This window comes from Giraffa tippelskirchi, chromosome 6, assembly GCF_054371585.1.
Source record: "Giraffa tippelskirchi isolate mGirTip1 chromosome 6, T2T-mGirTip1v1.2.pri, whole genome shotgun sequence".
NCBI lineage: Eukaryota > Metazoa > Chordata > Mammalia > Artiodactyla > Giraffidae > Giraffa > Giraffa tippelskirchi.
Window position 1 is genome coordinate 156,004,547 of NC_137280.1, and position 17,614 is coordinate 156,022,160.

At 35.6% G+C, this 17,614-nt stretch overlaps 1 long non-coding RNA gene across 1 annotated transcript; it reads left to right on the forward strand.

The window, feature by feature from the left end:
* The first annotated feature begins 19 nt into the window (after positions 1-19).
* On the forward strand, positions 20-11,234 carry LOC145511164 (uncharacterized). Its single transcript, XR_014057563.1, has 2 exons — positions 20-642; positions 10,413-11,234. It is a non-coding gene; the product is annotated as an uncharacterized LOC145511164 (long non-coding RNA).
* The last annotated feature ends 6,380 nt before the right edge of the window (positions 11,235-17,614 follow it).

A 17,614-nucleotide genomic window follows, 5' to 3' on the forward strand; every position in this document is an offset into this window, starting at 1 on the left:
CCTGAGATCCCGCGAGATCGGGTTTCCTCAGGGAAAGCGTGGGTAGCCCTGGGGGAAAGCGTGGGCTGCTGTGGTAGCGGCTCAGTTGGGGTTTTGCTGTTTTTGGAGCCGTCATTGATCCTTAGCTTGTCCTCTTAACTCCCCTCTGTCAGGACATACTTTTACTATCTGCCCCCACCCCTCCCCCCACTCTTCCCCCCACCCTTGCTACCGTAAAACACACCTGAAGGTGCTTAAGCCTAACTTGCGGGCTCCAATAGTGCCCTGATTGCCTTCGTTGGAATTCCCACACCGCACCTGGTCCATATTGAGGCGATGCGGAAGCCTTCCCCATAGTGTGAGAGCGAGCGAGCGAGAGAGAACGGACAGTGGTATAGTGCTTTGACTCTCCAGGCCCCCAGATGTGACAAGAAATTAGAACTTTGTCATGTGTTGATAATGGGCCTTCATAAGGGGCAGGGCAGGAAGCTCCGGTCCTGGGTAAGGCATCATTCTTCATCATCTGAAGGCAAAGTATGCGCTGCACAGACATAGAAGTTTCCAGTGTTGGTTACTAGACTTATGTCATCGACTCATTATTGAAGGTGCATTTGAAACTTAACAAGTTCCAGCAAGTGGCAGATCTTTTCTTCCAGGCAGCAGGTACCCTTAATGTTCCCACTGGTAAATAAGATAAAACATTCATAATTATAAGTTGTATAGTAAAATCTTAGCTAGAGTGATTTCCATGGTTTCAGTAAACAAAGTTGCAAGTTTAAAAACATCCATTTAATGAGATGACTTAAAAGAGGAATCATGAGTGAGGTTTTCTTGAGATCACAGCTGTGGTGCTGGATTTCCAAAGATATGCAAATTATCATATGAGTTTGAATTGGATTGTTTACTGAGAAATGACAAATGCATCTGCTTTCCAAAAGCATAAAAATGCAAACCTTCTTGTTCCATTTCTAACTCCTCCCTCAAGATTCATCACCATGGTGTCTGTTTTATATTCCACTCTTGATTCTGACTCATCTTCCTTTTAGCCACTGGTTCTAGCTTTCAGGCAGTTCTTTAATTCATATTTTCAACTAAATAGATCTGCTTATAGGGAAGTGAGAGTGAGGTAAAAATATGGCCTTTCCTGTATTATAGACCCTGTAGTCTTTGGGAGGAAGAAAAGCAAGATGAGAGAATGAGTCTCCAGGACTAACACACTTTTCTCCTGCTAATTTTGACAGTGTCCATCCTTCATAGCATAACACCTATTGTTATGATTACAACACCTCTGACATTTTGCGTTGCTTTCCCAAACTTGGTATTGACAAAGACTACAGGAAGTGAAATACTAAATATTCCTTCTAAGGCAAGAAATGAAAGAAGAGGTAGTGGAAAAAAAAATCCCAACTTACCAAAGATGAGGAAAGCTTTGAAAGTTACTTTCAGAAAAGACTGTTGGGATAGTTGGTACCTAATTACTGTAAATATTATACTCTTTAAAAGAGTAGATGAACTGAGAAAGTTGCAAGTAGGCCACTATAATCTGTATCCATCCTTCAGTAATAGAAGTATTTTTTGAAGGAAATTCCAGATCTATACACAGGAGCAGTGCAGTTGAGCCATTGTAAAAGTGTCTCTGGTCTTATACCAGCTGATGATCTGGTTGGGAATCACTGTCTGAATCTGCCGTGTAGCTCTCTTAGGCCCACTTGCAGGGCCCAGGGAGTCAAAGATTCAGGATTAGATCATGCTGTACAAATAGTCGTCCCAAATAAAGGTTTCCATTGTGCTTGGTGTAAGATTGGGCTTTATCACTTCCTAAAACATCATGGCCCCATCACAGTGCACCATTTAAATAAGGAAGCTCAATTTTCCTCATATACAGAGAAACAACTGACAATTAAGTTATGATAAATGTGCCCACCTTCCCTTCAGGTGAATTTATAAGAACTTCTGAAACACAGAAAGTGACCTACAAAGAGATAATACTGAAAAAAAGTGTATATGCTGAGTGATCCTGTATTCTTGCCTAGGAAATCCCATGGACAGAGGAACCTGGCTGGCTATAGTCCACGGAGTCACAGAGAGTCAGAAAGGGACTAACACTTTCACTTTAATTTTATGTAAATCAGGTAGGGTAAAGGAAGGTTGGGGTGATGCATGGTTAGTGAAGTCCCTAATACAAGTAATAAACCTTTTAGAACAATCCATATACAAAATTTTGCATTCCCTTTAATGATTAAATGATGCAGACTTTGGAGATAAAACAGAAGTTTGAGAGACAAAAAGTCTAGATGCTGATTAATAGGAAGCTGTCTGAAATGGATAACATATCATTTGGAAGTGAGTTTTATCTTTATCTATTAGACCTAATTGCAGAATGTCTTGCAAGAAATAAAGATATTAGTTACAGTGAATTTACAACCTTTCTCTTAATCAAGGGAAGTTAAATAAAAGGATTAGATAAAATAGGTTGATGTTTTTTCTGCTAGACTGAAGATAGAGTTAGTTGAATGAAAGGAAAATAAACAGGTGAAAGCACAAGCAACAGAAATAAGTGTCATACCTATTAGTGTAAGTAACTAATTGAAAATTGAAAAAGTGTTAGAGTACATTAAATCCACCACCTTTTTTGTGTATCAGTAAAACACTATAAAAAGTAGCTCTTGGGGAATAAATAATTATTAATAGAAAATTTAATGGCACACAGTATTTAAAATATCTCAATTTGGAAAAAATCATTTTATAGTAATCAGCAAGGGTCAAAAATGTTTATTCCAAATTATTAACACTCTATGTAAGTTCTGAGAATAATGATAAAGAGAGTTAAGTCACATATTAACAGAGACAGAGATGACTTTTGTAGATAAGAATTTAGGTTGACACAAAAATTCAAAAAGATATAAATTTTACTATTCAACTTCATGGAATAGAAAGAATCATCATTATGAATTTCTTTCAATAATTTGATTATTGCTTTTAATAGTATGCAAGGTAAAGACACATTATTGTTGCTGTTTTATTAAAAATAATGGTGTATAATACTTGAAAGAATTAAGATTGCCTCTGGACTCTAAGTCCCGGGATCAGCCCAATTTATCAGTTTTCACCTAAGCTGACAAACACCCAAACAACATTTCACAGTGCTGACTGTGAGATGTATGTTCTCTTTCTTTTAACACTTTGAAAATAAATTATAGAATAGTTATATTTGGAATGGAAATTATAAAAAGCAAGCATAAAGATTATATGATTATATAAATTATGTCCGCATCTTTTGAGCTTTCACAAAAGTGGTCTTTTACAATGACTTTTATTGTTTATTTTTCATAGCGTGATACAGAGTTTTATTTGCTAAATGTTTTTCTAAGCTTGCCTCTAAGGACACCGTGTATATTACAATTAATTCTAATTTAAATATCATCTAAAATCACTGGGTTTCATTATTAATATATTTACAATAACAAAACTTTTGTATAGAAATAAGCTAGGAACAGATGTTTGTTTTTTTCTTTGTTGTGGTTGTGTTGCAGGAGTTTTTTGTAAAGGCAAGATTTGCAATACCTGAAAGCATGCAACTGATTTTACTCTCTTCCTGTGTTCACAAAGAAAATAAGAAACTCTCTTGTGTCAATAGCAAGTAAACAAGGATAATAAAGAAAAATAATTAGAAAGCTGAATCAACAGGAAAATAAAAACAGAAACAAAATCAGCATGGTTATAATAAAATTTTCTTGGAAAAAAGAAATGCTTATTTAATGAAATCTTAACAGGATTTTAAGGCAATGGCACCCCACTCCAGTACTCTTGCCTGGAAAATCCCATGGATGGAGGAGCCTGGTAGGCTACAGTCCATGGGGTCGCTAAGAGTTGGATACGGCTGAGCAACTTCACTTTCACTTTTCCCTTTCATGCACTGGAGAAGGAAATGGCAACCCACTCCAGTGTTCTTGCCTGGAGAATCCCAGGGACAGCGGAGCCTGGTGGGCTGCCATCTATGGGGTCACACAGAGTCGGACACGACTGAGGTGACTTAGCAGTAGCAGAGACCTATTTGTTCTCCCATCCTAGTACTAACCAGACTCAACCGTGCTTAACTTCCGAGATCAAACAAGATTGGGGGCATTCAGGGTGGTATGGTATAGGTGAGACCTATTTGGTAAGTCTAAATAAGTCTATTTGTTTTTCAAATATACAAGACAAGATCATAATAACTTCCCTAATTTTAAGACCATTTTTATAACTGTTTGACTTCAAGTGAAATAATATATTTGAAATATATGATTGTTTCTTTCCTTGTCCCTAGAAATTACTACAATTATTGCATTGACTAATTTATTTAACCCAAGGCAATAAAACTTTCTAATTTTCAAAATAAGGATCATGTTATTTATCTTGTGGTACTATGATTAAAATTCAATAAGAAATCAGGAATGGCATCATCAAAATGACAGAATAAGCAATTCCAAATATCCACTTCCCCAAAGAAACATTGAAAACAAGCATAAACTGTCAGGACCAGTTCTTTTATACTCTAAAAAAATAGTCAAAGATATAGCAAACAAGCAAATTCTAAACAAACAAACACACACAAAAAAAGGAAAATAAAAATGTTAAAAAAAGAAACAAACTTTAGGCACTTTTATTTGTCTTTGTCCCACCACTCCCTAGACTCAGTGGTGGTCTTGAAGATAGTAGCAGGTCTTTCCAAAGGAAGCAGAGCAGATCTCATTCACAGATTATGTTACTTTGTTCTAAGTTGTCTGAGGGCTAGCTGAAGAACAGATGCCAGGTGCTCATTTTTGTTTTACCTGACTCAAAACTTGTTAGGGACAGAAAAGTGATAGGCATTTTTAGAAAACACTGTAACACTGTAATGTTAATGAAAAACCACTAGGTAACAGGGACAAAAGATTACAGTTGGGACCTAAAATGCACTCCCTTAATATGCTAGGTAAACCTGGGAAGATAATTTATTTTGGAAATTAGGATGTTCAAAAGTACCCATGTACCCATGTATACCAGGAATACATTTCCAAGCCAGGCTTCAGCAATACATGAACCGTGAACTTCCAGAAGTTCAAGCTGGTTTTAGAAAAGGCAGAGGAACCAGAGATCAAATTGCCAACATCTGCTAGATCATCGAAAAAACAAGAGAGTTCCAGAAAAATATCTATTTCTGCTTTATTGACTATGCCAAAGCTTTTGACTGTGTGGATCACAATAAACTGTGGAAAATTCTGAAAGAGATGGGAATACCAGACCACCCAACCTGCCTCTTGAGAAACCTGTATACAGGTCAGGAAGCAACAGTTAGAACTGGACATGTGTCAACAGACTGGTTGCAAATAGGAAAAGGAGTACTTCAAGGTTGTTTATTGTCACCCTGCTTATTTAACTTATATGCAGAGTACATAATGAGAAACGCTGGGCTGGAAGAAGCACAAGCTAGAATCAAGATTGCCAGAAGAAATATCAATAACCTCAGATATGCAGATGACACCACCCTTATGGCAGAAAGTGAAGAGGAACTAAAGAGCCTCTTGATGAAAGTGAAAGAGGAGAGTGAAAAAGTTGGCTTAAAGCTCAACATTCAGAAAACTAAGATCATGGCATCTGGTCCCATCACTTCATGGGAAATAGATGGGGAAACAGTGGAAACAGTGTCAAACTTAATTTTTCTGGGCTCCAAAATCACTGCAGATGGTGACTGCAGCCATGAAATTAAAAGATGCTTACTCCTTGGAAGGAAAGTTATCACCAACCTAGATAGCATATTAAAAAGCAGAGACATTACTTTGCCAACAAAGGTCCATCTAGTCAAGGCTATGGTTTTTTCAGTGGTCATGCATGGATGTGAAAGTTGGACTATAAAGAAAGCTGAGCGCTGAAGAATTGATGCTTTTGAACTGTGGTGTTGGAAAAGACTCTTGGGAGTCCCTTGGACTGCAAGGAGATCCAACCAGTCCATCCTAAAGGAGATCAGTCCTGGGTGTTCATTTGAAGGACTGATGTTGAAGCTGAAACTCCAATCCTTTGGCCACCTGATGTGAAGAGCTGACTCATTGGAAAAGACCCTGATGCTGGGAAAGATTGAGGGCAGGATGAGAAGGGGACGACAGAGGATGAGATGGCTGAATGGCATCACCGACTTGATTGTGATGGGTTTGGGTGGACTTAGGGAGTTAGTGATGGACAGGGAGGCCTGGCGTACTGTGGTTCACGGGGTTGCAAAGGGTCAGACGTGACTGAACTGAACTGATACCAGGAAGTTCAGAAAACTACATGCGTGCCCAGGACAGGATACATTGGCTCAGATGAGACCTGAAAACACTCAAAACTTGTACCTCTTCTTGATTTCTAGATTCAGTGCTAATAAGAAGTGTACAATAATTGAAAGGAAAAATTCACAGAGGGACTCAACAGTAGAACTGAGAAGTCAAAGAAAAAATTAGTCAACTCAAAGATAGCACAGTTGAAAGTAACTAGTTTGAGTTTCATAAGGGAAAAAAATGAAGAAAAGTGAATAGAGTCTGATGAAAAATTGATACATTCCCAGATAAATAAAAGTAGAGTTTTCTACCAGTGGTCCTGTAAGATATGCTAGAGAATATCCCTCAGGTCGAAATGAAAGGACACTAGACAGAATGCAAAGCAGTACAAAGGAATTGAGTTTGTAAGTATAACTACATAGATAAACATAAAAGTCATATTATGTGTTTTTAGTTTGTGACTCCACTTTTTATTTCTGACATGAGTTTAAAAGCTTTAGAAGGGAATGCAAACAGAACATTACTATAAAGCAAATAAAACTGAGCAGAAAAGAATGCTATAATATGGAAATTAAGAGATAGAAATCAATAAGACATACTGAACACAAGTAGCAAAATGAACAAAGTCAGCTCTTTCTTATGAGTCATTTTTAATGTACATGACTTAAACTCTCTTATTCTAAAGACTCAGGTTATCAGAATGGATTTAAAAATGATCAAATTATATACTGTCTACAAGAAACTCACATTAGGTTTAAGGACACAAATAAATTGAAATTGAAAGAATGGGAAAATATATTCAATGAAAAATAGTAATTGGAAAGTGCTAAAGCTGGCTATAATTATATCAGACAAAATTGAATCCTTTATAAGAGAAAGAGAAGGACATTAAGTGAGCATAAGAGAAAGAGAAGGACATTACATGAGAGAGAAAGAGAAGGACATTACATGAGCAATTCATCTGTGTGTATATATGCCTGTATATATATATATATATATATATATATATATATATATATATATATCTCCAATAAAAGGTAGACTATTTAGACAGAAGATTAATGAGAAAGCAGGAGAGATGAACACTATATACCAAGGGGACCTAATAGACAACACTCTACCCAATGACAGAAGAATACACATTATTCCCAAGTACAAATGCAACAGTCCATATATTAGATAGACACCTCACAATAGAACATGTATTAGGTCACAAAACAATTCTCATTAAGTTTAAAAAGATATTATATAAAGTATCTTCTCCAACCACATTAAACTGAAATTAGCAATTAATATCAGGGGAACTGGAAATTTCAGAAATATGAGTGAAATAACACACTCTTAAAAATACTCAGTGGGTGAAAGAAATCTATTGGAAAATAGAAAACACATAGAAAAAATTAAAAAACAAAACAAAAAACCAAAAACTTACATGATGCATTGAAAGCAGTGCCCAAAAGGAAAGGTATAGTAGAAAATACTATATTTCAAAAGAAAAACATCTCAAATCAATAACATAAGTCTACATTTTAAGGAACTAGAGGAAAACAAATCTAAACTAGACCCAAAGCTAGCAGAAGGAAATAAATGATAAATATGAGAGTGGAGATTTAACAACAACAATCAAAAAACCCAGAAAATTAGTAGAATCAAGAAAACCAAAAGTTGTTTTCTTGAAAAGATTAACAAAAGGACAGGTCTTGAGCTAGAAAGAAAAAGAAACAAAGAGTGAAGGTATAAATAACTAAGATCATAAAGGCAGCAAAACTAATATTAAAGTTATAGAAATTAAAAACAGCTTTTAAGGACAGACTATGAACAATTGTATGCCATAAATTAGATAACATTGATGAAATAATTTCTTAGCAACACATAAACTACCAAAAATGATTCAAGATGAAATTTTAAAAATCTGAACAGACTTATAACAGTTAAGAAGACTGCATCAATAAGTTTAAAAACAAACAAACAAAAACACTTTAACAAAGAAAAGTTCAGGACAAGATTGTTTCCCTGGTGAATTCTACAAAATATTTAAGGAAGAATTAACTGAATTCCCCAAATTCAGGAATTCCTAGACTGTCTAATGTTTAGGACTCTTTGCTTTCACTGCTAAGGACCTGGGTTCTATCCCTGGTCAGGGAACTAAAGTTCCACAAGCTGCACAGCATGGCCAAATCCCCAAACTCTTCCAAAACAGAGAAGTGGAACATTTCCTAACTCATTCTGCAAAACTAGATACCAAAGCTAGATAAAGATTACCATCAAAAATGTTGTCAGTGAGCCTTGTTAAATCAACTGAAGTCCCTAAGAACAAATCTGGATGTTTTCTGAAAGAAGAACTCTGCTTCAAGATTTTAGCATTAACTCCTGCTTGAGTTTTAAGCCTGCCAACTTACCCAACAAACATCAAACTTTTAAATTAGTCTGCTATATCAGATATACCACATGAGCAAATTGCATCAATGCCTTTCTCTTAATCTTTCTCTCAACATACATACACACACACACACACACACACATATAAGATAGATATGCTATCTATAGACAAATAGTTAAATAGAAATATATATGATATCTATACATATATGAGTTATATTTTAGTGTTATATACACAAATATATATTGCCTTAGTCAGGGATCTCCAGAAATGTAGAACTACTAGGATATGAATGTATATGGAAAATGATTTATTATAAGGAATTAAGGAATTGATTCATGTGGTCATAGAAACTGGCAAGTCCAAATCTGCAGTGTGGGCTTACAGCTTGGAGACCCAGGAAAGCCAATGGTGTACTTCAAGTCCAAAGGCCAGCGGGAGGAGACCCAGGATATATGATAGTAGAGGATATTGGCAGGCAGTCTGCTGGGGAATCTCCCTTGCACAAGGAGACCAGTCTTTTTTGTTCTATTTAGGTCTTCTAATTCCATGATGGCTCAGACAGTAAAGAATCTGCCTGCAAATGCAGGAGACCCAGGTTTGATCCCCAGGTAGGGAAGATCCCCTGGAGAAGGGAATGGCAACCCACTCCAGTATTCTTGCCTGGAGAATTCCTTGGACAGAGGAGCCTTGCGAACTACAATCCTAGGGGTCACAAAGCGTCAGACATGACTGAACGACTAACACTTGCACTTTTTTCAGGCCTTCAACTGATTAGATGAGTATTATTCCCATTATGGCAATTAAGTATATTCCCATTATACTTACTCAAATATACATACTCAAAGTTCACCAGTTGAAATGTTAATCTCATTCAATAACACCCTTCCAAGCTGACACATAGAATTGACCATTACATACATAAACACACACACTCACACACACACAGTTGGAAGTACATCAGATATCCATCTAATACAGATTTTGTTACTGAGAATTGAGGTTCTGTTGTAACAAATATCTAAAGATGTGAAGTGGCTTTGAAATTGGTTCATGAACATATATATATACATATATGTGTGTGTGTGTGTGTGTGTGTGTGTGTGTGTGTATGGCTCCCCCTGTGGCTCAGATGGTAAAGAATCTGCCTGCAATTCAAGAGACCCAGGTTCTATCCCTGGGTCAGGAAGATCCCCTGGAGAAGAGAATGGCAACCTACTCCAGTATTCTTGCATGGAGAAGTCCATAGACAGAGAAGCCTGGTGGGCTACAGTCCATGGGATTGCAAAGAGTCAGACACCACTGAGTGACTATCGCTTCAGTTCATATATATATATATATATATGTATATATATATATATATATACACATATATATATATATAAGAATTTTGAGGTGCATGATAGAAAAACACTAATTTTCCTTTAACAGACTCCTGGTAGACATATGTTTGTTAAAGCTGATTCCCGTGAGAACTTAGAAGTGAAAAAATCTATAGAAAAATTTTCTATCATCTTAGAAAATACATATATCATTATGAGTGGAATGTTGCTAGAAAAATGAGCATTAAAAGTGCTTGTGAGGTCTCAGATAGAAATGAAGAACATGTTATTGGACACTGGAGGAAAAGTGTTGCTTGTGATGAAGTGAGAAAATTTGACTGAATTATGTTTTATGGTTGTATGAAGGGTAGAACTTTTGAGCTTTGAAGTTGGATATTTACTTGAGATTTCTAAGCAAAATGTGGAAGATGAAACCTGGTTTCTCCTTGCTTCTTTTAGTGAAATATGTGAAATATGAAAAGAAAGAGATAAATTGAAGAAAGAACTAACAGTTATGCCAAAAGAAATCAGCACTTGATGAACTGGAAATTTCAACATATCCAGAAAACATGATCTGATACAGAGTCAAGGGTATGTCTGAACAACTGTTTGCTAAAGAGATTAGGCATGTGATTTATAGATCCAATCAGCCATCTCAGCAGGAGCCAGGACCGAGGATGAGATTACCTAGAAGGGTCTGAGTCTAATGATGAGGATTCCCCTGACATCCATTGAAAATAGAAAAGGTTTTTGAGATTTTTCTACCAGAAGAAACACTATCAATGTGGACTGAAAGGGAAAGAGATGAGACAAAATGAATTAACAATAACACTGAGAATAATCATAGAGTCCAGATTGAGCAGACCCAGGTCTCAGAAAGCCAGGCCAAGTATTATGTTAGGTACCAGGAATACATCAGTAGACAAGGTGAATATGACCCTGAACCACAGACATCATCACAGTACAATCACTCTTCCATGGGTAAACTAGAATGGTTTCCATTTGGTTGTACCATCTTGAAGGCTTTGTGTCTTTAGTAACTTACACAGCAAAATGCTCTATGAGGCAGACACAATTAAACTGTTTGTCTTAAGAATTTCTAATAAATAAGTGAAGAATTTAGAATGTTATAAATCAGTATCAGACACATTTGATATATTCATATAAATTGTAAAGATTTTAATTCTTATTTTAATGTCTATTAAAAGTGCTAAATCTCAGGTATCACAGTTTCTTAATAAATATATCTAAATAAAAATGTTGATGTCTTGAAAGAATAAATTAATGATGGCATGAATATTTCTAATGTAATTGAGATTCATTAAATGTCTAAACATTTTTATTTCCCCACTTTGATTGTCTCTATGTAGTTCTAGAGGTTCCTCAAACCACTCTCACTTCTCACACCAACTACAAATTTGGGAGTCCTTAAGACCATAGTCAGATTCAATCATTTACAAGTTCTCACAGAACTCCAACAAGGTATTATTATATTCATGGTTATGGTTGATTACGATAGGTTAACATCAGAGAGGAAAGATGCAGATAGGTCAAGGTCCTAGGGTTACCAAGGATTGGAGCTTCCAGTTGTTTTCTCCCAGTGGAATGGTGCAGTCAGCACCTGTTTTTACCAGCAATGATGTGCAACAGTATGTACAGGGTATAGCCAATCAGGGATGCTCATTTAAGCCTTGGTATCCACAGTTTTATTGGAACTGGGTCATATTGAAATGCTTGACCCTGTATGTGGCTAACTTTAAACTCCATTCTCTCCAGATGTTGAGCTGGTTCTTTGTGGCCAAATGCCCCCAACCATGAATCACACCCTTAGTTTAGCACACCTGGCATGGCCAAAGCCTATAGGTAAACAAGGACTCACTAATCAAGCAGAACATTACAAGGGTTCAGAGGTTACCTTCCAAGAGTTGAAGCCAAAGCCCAAACCTCTTTTGAGTATGGTACATACCCTTCGTGTATTTATGCGGAAGAAACATTGAGTGATACCATTTATTATTTTATTTTCTCCTGGTATGTGATTGCTTATAAAAGTATTACAGATTGTAGAATCATTTGTGCAACTTACATTAAAAAAGGTTAATATACCAGACATTATGAGAACATAGGTATGTAAATACAAATATATATATATATATATATAATTATTTACATATATAAAAACAAATTAAACAGTATATAATTAAAATTTGGAATTCTCAAATTTGAAAATAATATAAACTCTTGATAGATAAATATAAATTTGAATATCAAGGGAAGTTTTTCACCTCTCTGGGCATTTTTTTTTCCACCAAGTAATAAATGAAAGCTGAAAAAAATCTAGTTTCATGCTTGTCTGCCTTCCATGGAATAGGGCCTCTTATAATAGCATTTTCAGACAGTTGTTCAACTTAGATTTTACTGGAGAAAGAATGTTAAGAACCTTGTCTAAGTTGTGTATACTGGTATATTGGAAAATGAAGAATTTTGTTTACAACTTCACATTCTATTGCTCAATTGTTCTGGGACTGTGTTATTGGAAAAACAAAATTGATTTCTAGAATATTTTGCAAAAGTAAGGATGATTAAAGCAAACATATTTTTTTCAAAACAGTTTGATAAATCCTTATGCTGTGCTACTTGTTATAGATTTCAATTGTTAGACCTGTTACTACTCCCTTAAAACAGATAAAAGCAATATTAACTTTCAATCTCATGGGAAGAAGTATAAAAGTAAAAGAATGGAACCTATACTCATAAGACAAAAAAATGTTGTACTATAAATTATTCCAAATAGAAAAAAAATTTCAAAATATATTTTTCTGACACTTTTATAACATAATCTAAATAGTCACATTATTTTAACATTTTTTATTTATTAAAATAAACTCAACTGATGAGTACATTAGGAATGTCTATTAGGAGAGATTGATCCAGATGGTAAAGTAAGAGAACATGCAGCTCACCTACTGCATGAACACTTGAAAAATACATCTACTTATGGTACAATTCTCACTAAAATCTCAACTGGAAGCCAGCAGAAAGACTTCTGTATATTCAAGGCTGTAAGAAAGATACACACATAACCGACTAGGACGGAAAGAAAAGCAATAGGGTCAGGAGTTGGGAGGGGAGTCAAAGGAAAAAGGAGACTGCATGGGAGGACACCCACCTGGGGAGTCAGCAATGACAGCCACAGACTGGGCACCACAGTTCTGTAGGGAGGGGAGATGAGCCTCCTTAACTGCTTGGAGAAACTCTGCAACCAACAGGAGGGTTGTGGGAAGCCTGGCTTGCCTCTGAGAAATGTGGAGAAAGGTCTGCTCTAGAGGCTGCCAGACTTCCTGAGACCACCTTGTCATACACCCCAGTCAAGCCAAACAAGCACTCCAGCCCCACTCCATGTCCCAGTGCAGCACTGGATCTGGGGTGGCCACAACCTGGAAGAAGATTGGACCGTGGGACTCAGAGCCTAGATTGGTCAGCAGCAACCATTGTTGGCATTTACCAAAGCCATCTTTGATAGTGGCTGCTTCACCACAACTAACCCCTCAATATGCGCAAGAGTTTTCATGGGCCCAGCCTGCCTGCAGTGTGGCTCCGTAACAGGGTGTGGGTGATGGAGGCTAGGGGCAGTGACTGGCTATTAGGGACAAAATGGACTTGGCACCAGAGGCTGAATCTGAAAGAACCATGGAAAACAAATGTGGATGCATACCCAGGCAGCATATCTGAGACAGCTCAGATTTTTATCTTCAGTAGACATAAGCCAAGAGCCCACATGGGCCCCACTTGCTTTAGCGCTCCCTCACTCTAGGGCAAGGGTCCTGGTGCCAGGGAGAGGGGAAAATATACACTGAGAGGGAACAAAACCAGCTCAGAGCCAATCTTCAGGGCTTCTGCTCCAGTAGCTCGGGGTCAGACCAACAAGGCTACAAATGAAAAATGTTGGAGAAGATATGGAGAAGAGGGGACACTTGTACACTGTTGGTGGGAATAAAAGTTGGAGAAGATATGGAGAAGAGGGGACCCTTGTACACTGTTGGTGGGAATAAAAGTTGGTACAATCACTTTGGTAAAGAGTATAGGGATCCCTCAAAAAATTAGAAATAGAACTATTATGTTGTTGTTGTTGTTCAGTCACCCAGTCGTGTCCAACTCTTTGTGAACCCATGAACTGCAGCACTCCAGACCTCCCTTTCCCTCACCATCTCCGGAAGTTTGCCCAAGTTCATGTTCATTTCATCAGTGATGCCATCCAGCCATCTCATCCTCTGACGCCCTATTCTCCTTCTGCCTCAATTTTTCCCAGCATCAGGGACTTTTCCAATGAATCGCCTGTTCGCATCAGATGACCAAAATACTGGAGCTTCAGCTTCATCATCAGTCCTTCCAGTGAATATTCAGGGTTGATCTCCCTTACAGTTGACTGGTTTGATCTCCTTGCTATCCAAGGGACAGAACTACCATATGACCTAGCAATTCTACTTCTTGTAATTGATTAGAAAAAGGAAGAAAGAAAACACTAATTTGCAGACACATGCACCTCAATGTTCATAGCGGCATTATTCACAATAGCCAACATATGGAAGGAACCCAAGGGTCCATCAACAGACAAATAGATAAAGAAGATGTGGTACATATGAGAAATGGAATAGTACTCACCCATAAAAAAGAATGAAATTCTGTCATTTTCAGCGATATAAATGGACCTAGAGGATATTATGCTTAATGCAATAAATCAGATAGAGAAAGAAAAATACTGTATGATATCACTTATATGTGGAATCTCAAGAAAAAATGAATGCATATCACAAAGCAGAAACATACTCACTGATATAGAAAACAAACTAGTACGTACCAGCAAGGAGAGGGGAGTTGGGGGAGGTGCAAGATAGAGGTATGGGATTAAGAGATACAAACTACTAGCAATAAAATAGATAAACAACAAACATACATTTTATATCATAGTGAACCATAGCCACTATCTTACAATAAATTTCGATGGAGTGTAATCTGTAAAAATAATCACTACACTGTTTATGTGAATTTAACATTGTAAATCAACTAAACTTAAACATTTAAAAAATGTCTATTAAAACAGAACAGAGATGCTGTGCATCATAGAATAGAAGAGAGAGATAGTCCCTGGGTGTTGTTCATCAGTAGTAATAATAGAAGTCATTGTCTCTAAAAACAAATTTACTCCTTAAAAAAAAAAAAAAAAAAAAACTAAATCATCTAGCCATTCCCCAGATAAATAAGAAAAAAATAAAACAGAACAAATTGTTTCTTCAAATTTTCCCTTCTTTGGGAAATTAATAAATAAAATAAATAAACTTATTTTCTCTTAAGCTATAGAAATTTAGAAAGATTACAAACACTAGAACTTTTTTCTCCTAAATAGCATCTTTTAAAAAGAAAACCACTTTAGTTTTCAATTATTAATTTATAGGTGAAGGGGAGAAATCAAGACAGCACTCATCAAATAAAATAAATTCATTAATGAATCAAATTCACTTGAAAGAAATTAAAAGTGATACTCAAGTTACATGCCATTTGATTGCACAAAAGTTAAAAGAGAATATAATTTTTTATAAATATTTAGACCCAACTGCTTGTGGTCATTCACACCTTTGATTTCAGCAGGGGTTAGGATCTCGGCAGCAAAACTTTTAATAAAGTTCTGAACATGGCCTTTAACACTTGATTAACATAAAGACACTTCATATTTGGGTTTTTATCAGCCAAAGAGGGGAGGGATAGGGATTCATTTTATTTTCTCTGAAATAAAATTAGTCACATTAATAAAATCCATGTAATAGCTATCAGTTCAGAAGTTTTATGGTTGGATGAAAATGAACAGAGAAAAATATGGAACATACAAAGATTATAAATAGCAATAATACAGAAAGCTAATATTCACTTAAAAGTTTTGATTTTACAAGACACTGTAACCCATGCCATCTACTTTGTTCTCCACAACAAACTTCTTCCTAAGTTCTACCAAAATTCATTAGTTAAGAAAATATTTTCAATATCCACATTTTACAGTTATTTATTCTGAGGATCAGAGATTAAACAAGTAGTTCAAGGTCATTCAACCAAGTAACCAGTATACTGGGACTTAAACACATATTTTTCTCAAAACATATATTTTTCTATGAGACAAAACTGCTTTTTTCATACTTTAGTATCACCAAACTATATATCATTCATCAAGAGAAAAAAAAAATTGAGACTGGTCTATGTTAGAGGTCTCCAGGCCTCTAACTTCATGGGCCAGGCAAATATTTATTTCAAAATTATGCAGTTTATTCCAATATATTCTTTATCATGCCAAATAAACCAATAGAAAAATGAATACAAACTGAAAAAAATTATAAATGGTATGTTCTATGCATTAAAACTTTTGACATATGGCTACTGAAAATTTTAAAATAAAATTTATAGAACCTAAAATCCCTTTATATTTTAAATCAAAATGGTCTCTTTTATTTTCTCAATACCATGAAAAACAGAATATATTTTTAAATAATGTTAAGAAGCATCTCTTTCATTTTATGGTAACTAAAATGTCAATTTTGTATTCTTCATGACAAAACAAACTTCTGAATTTTCAAGTAGCTGTCATGTACCAGAGAACTTCCCTATCATAATTACTCATAATTCTTGAAGAGACACTCAGGATGTTATTTATCATCCATTTCAATTTTCCTGGATTCTAACATTTCATTTTAATTTAATATGAATGACAGGTTCTCAGCTTGGTCAGCAAAAGTTTTGTATAATAAGTTAGCAATGTAGGGATGGATAACGACACTAGGTTAGTCACTCATTTTTACCGCTGGCATAAATAAGCCTTTCATATATTAACAGATATCTCTGTTGGATATATAAAAATTATAGAGTGAACATGATTGGAATTTGATAGTGTTTAATAATCTGTTCAATTAATTATCACTTGGAGCAGAGCTAGGAAACTAATACTTGTCTAAGCATTAAAGGAATATAATCATCTGATGAAAAGGTGTCTTACTTATAGAAAAATCCTTAAAAATATACACTCTCATTATCATTACTGTAATTTCCACCACAGCCATTACTGCTAAATATCCACTTAATTCATTTGTTAAGTGATAAAAATAACATATATGTTGTTATGGCTGATAGTCAAGTGATTCAAGGTAAAATCTCAATTTTTCCTGTTTATGGTTCTGGGATTTGGCTCTCAGTATAATGTGACCACAAACTGTCACATGCTGGTATAGAACTGGGAAACTGAATAATCATACTCAGTCATTGTAGAGTGATGCTTAAATAGTTTATCTATAAAATCCTTATTAATTTTCAATTCAAATCATTAAAGTTATGTGTTGGGTTTTTTTTTTTTTTTTTTTTTTCATTTGGGCTCATTACAGTAACAGCTATGACCACACTGAAGATAATAAACCAAGACTTAAGAGACAGGAATTTTGTCTATGAAGGGATAAAGGAATTATAGTGCAGCTTCTTTAAGCTAAGATGTTTTAATTGATGAAAAATGCTTGATATTTTTAGTTTCTTGAGGAAATTAGAAAAACACACCGTACTCTTGCATTAAAAAATTTGAAGATACTTGCATTCAATTTTACTGAACTACTAATTCACAAAGAAATAATCATATT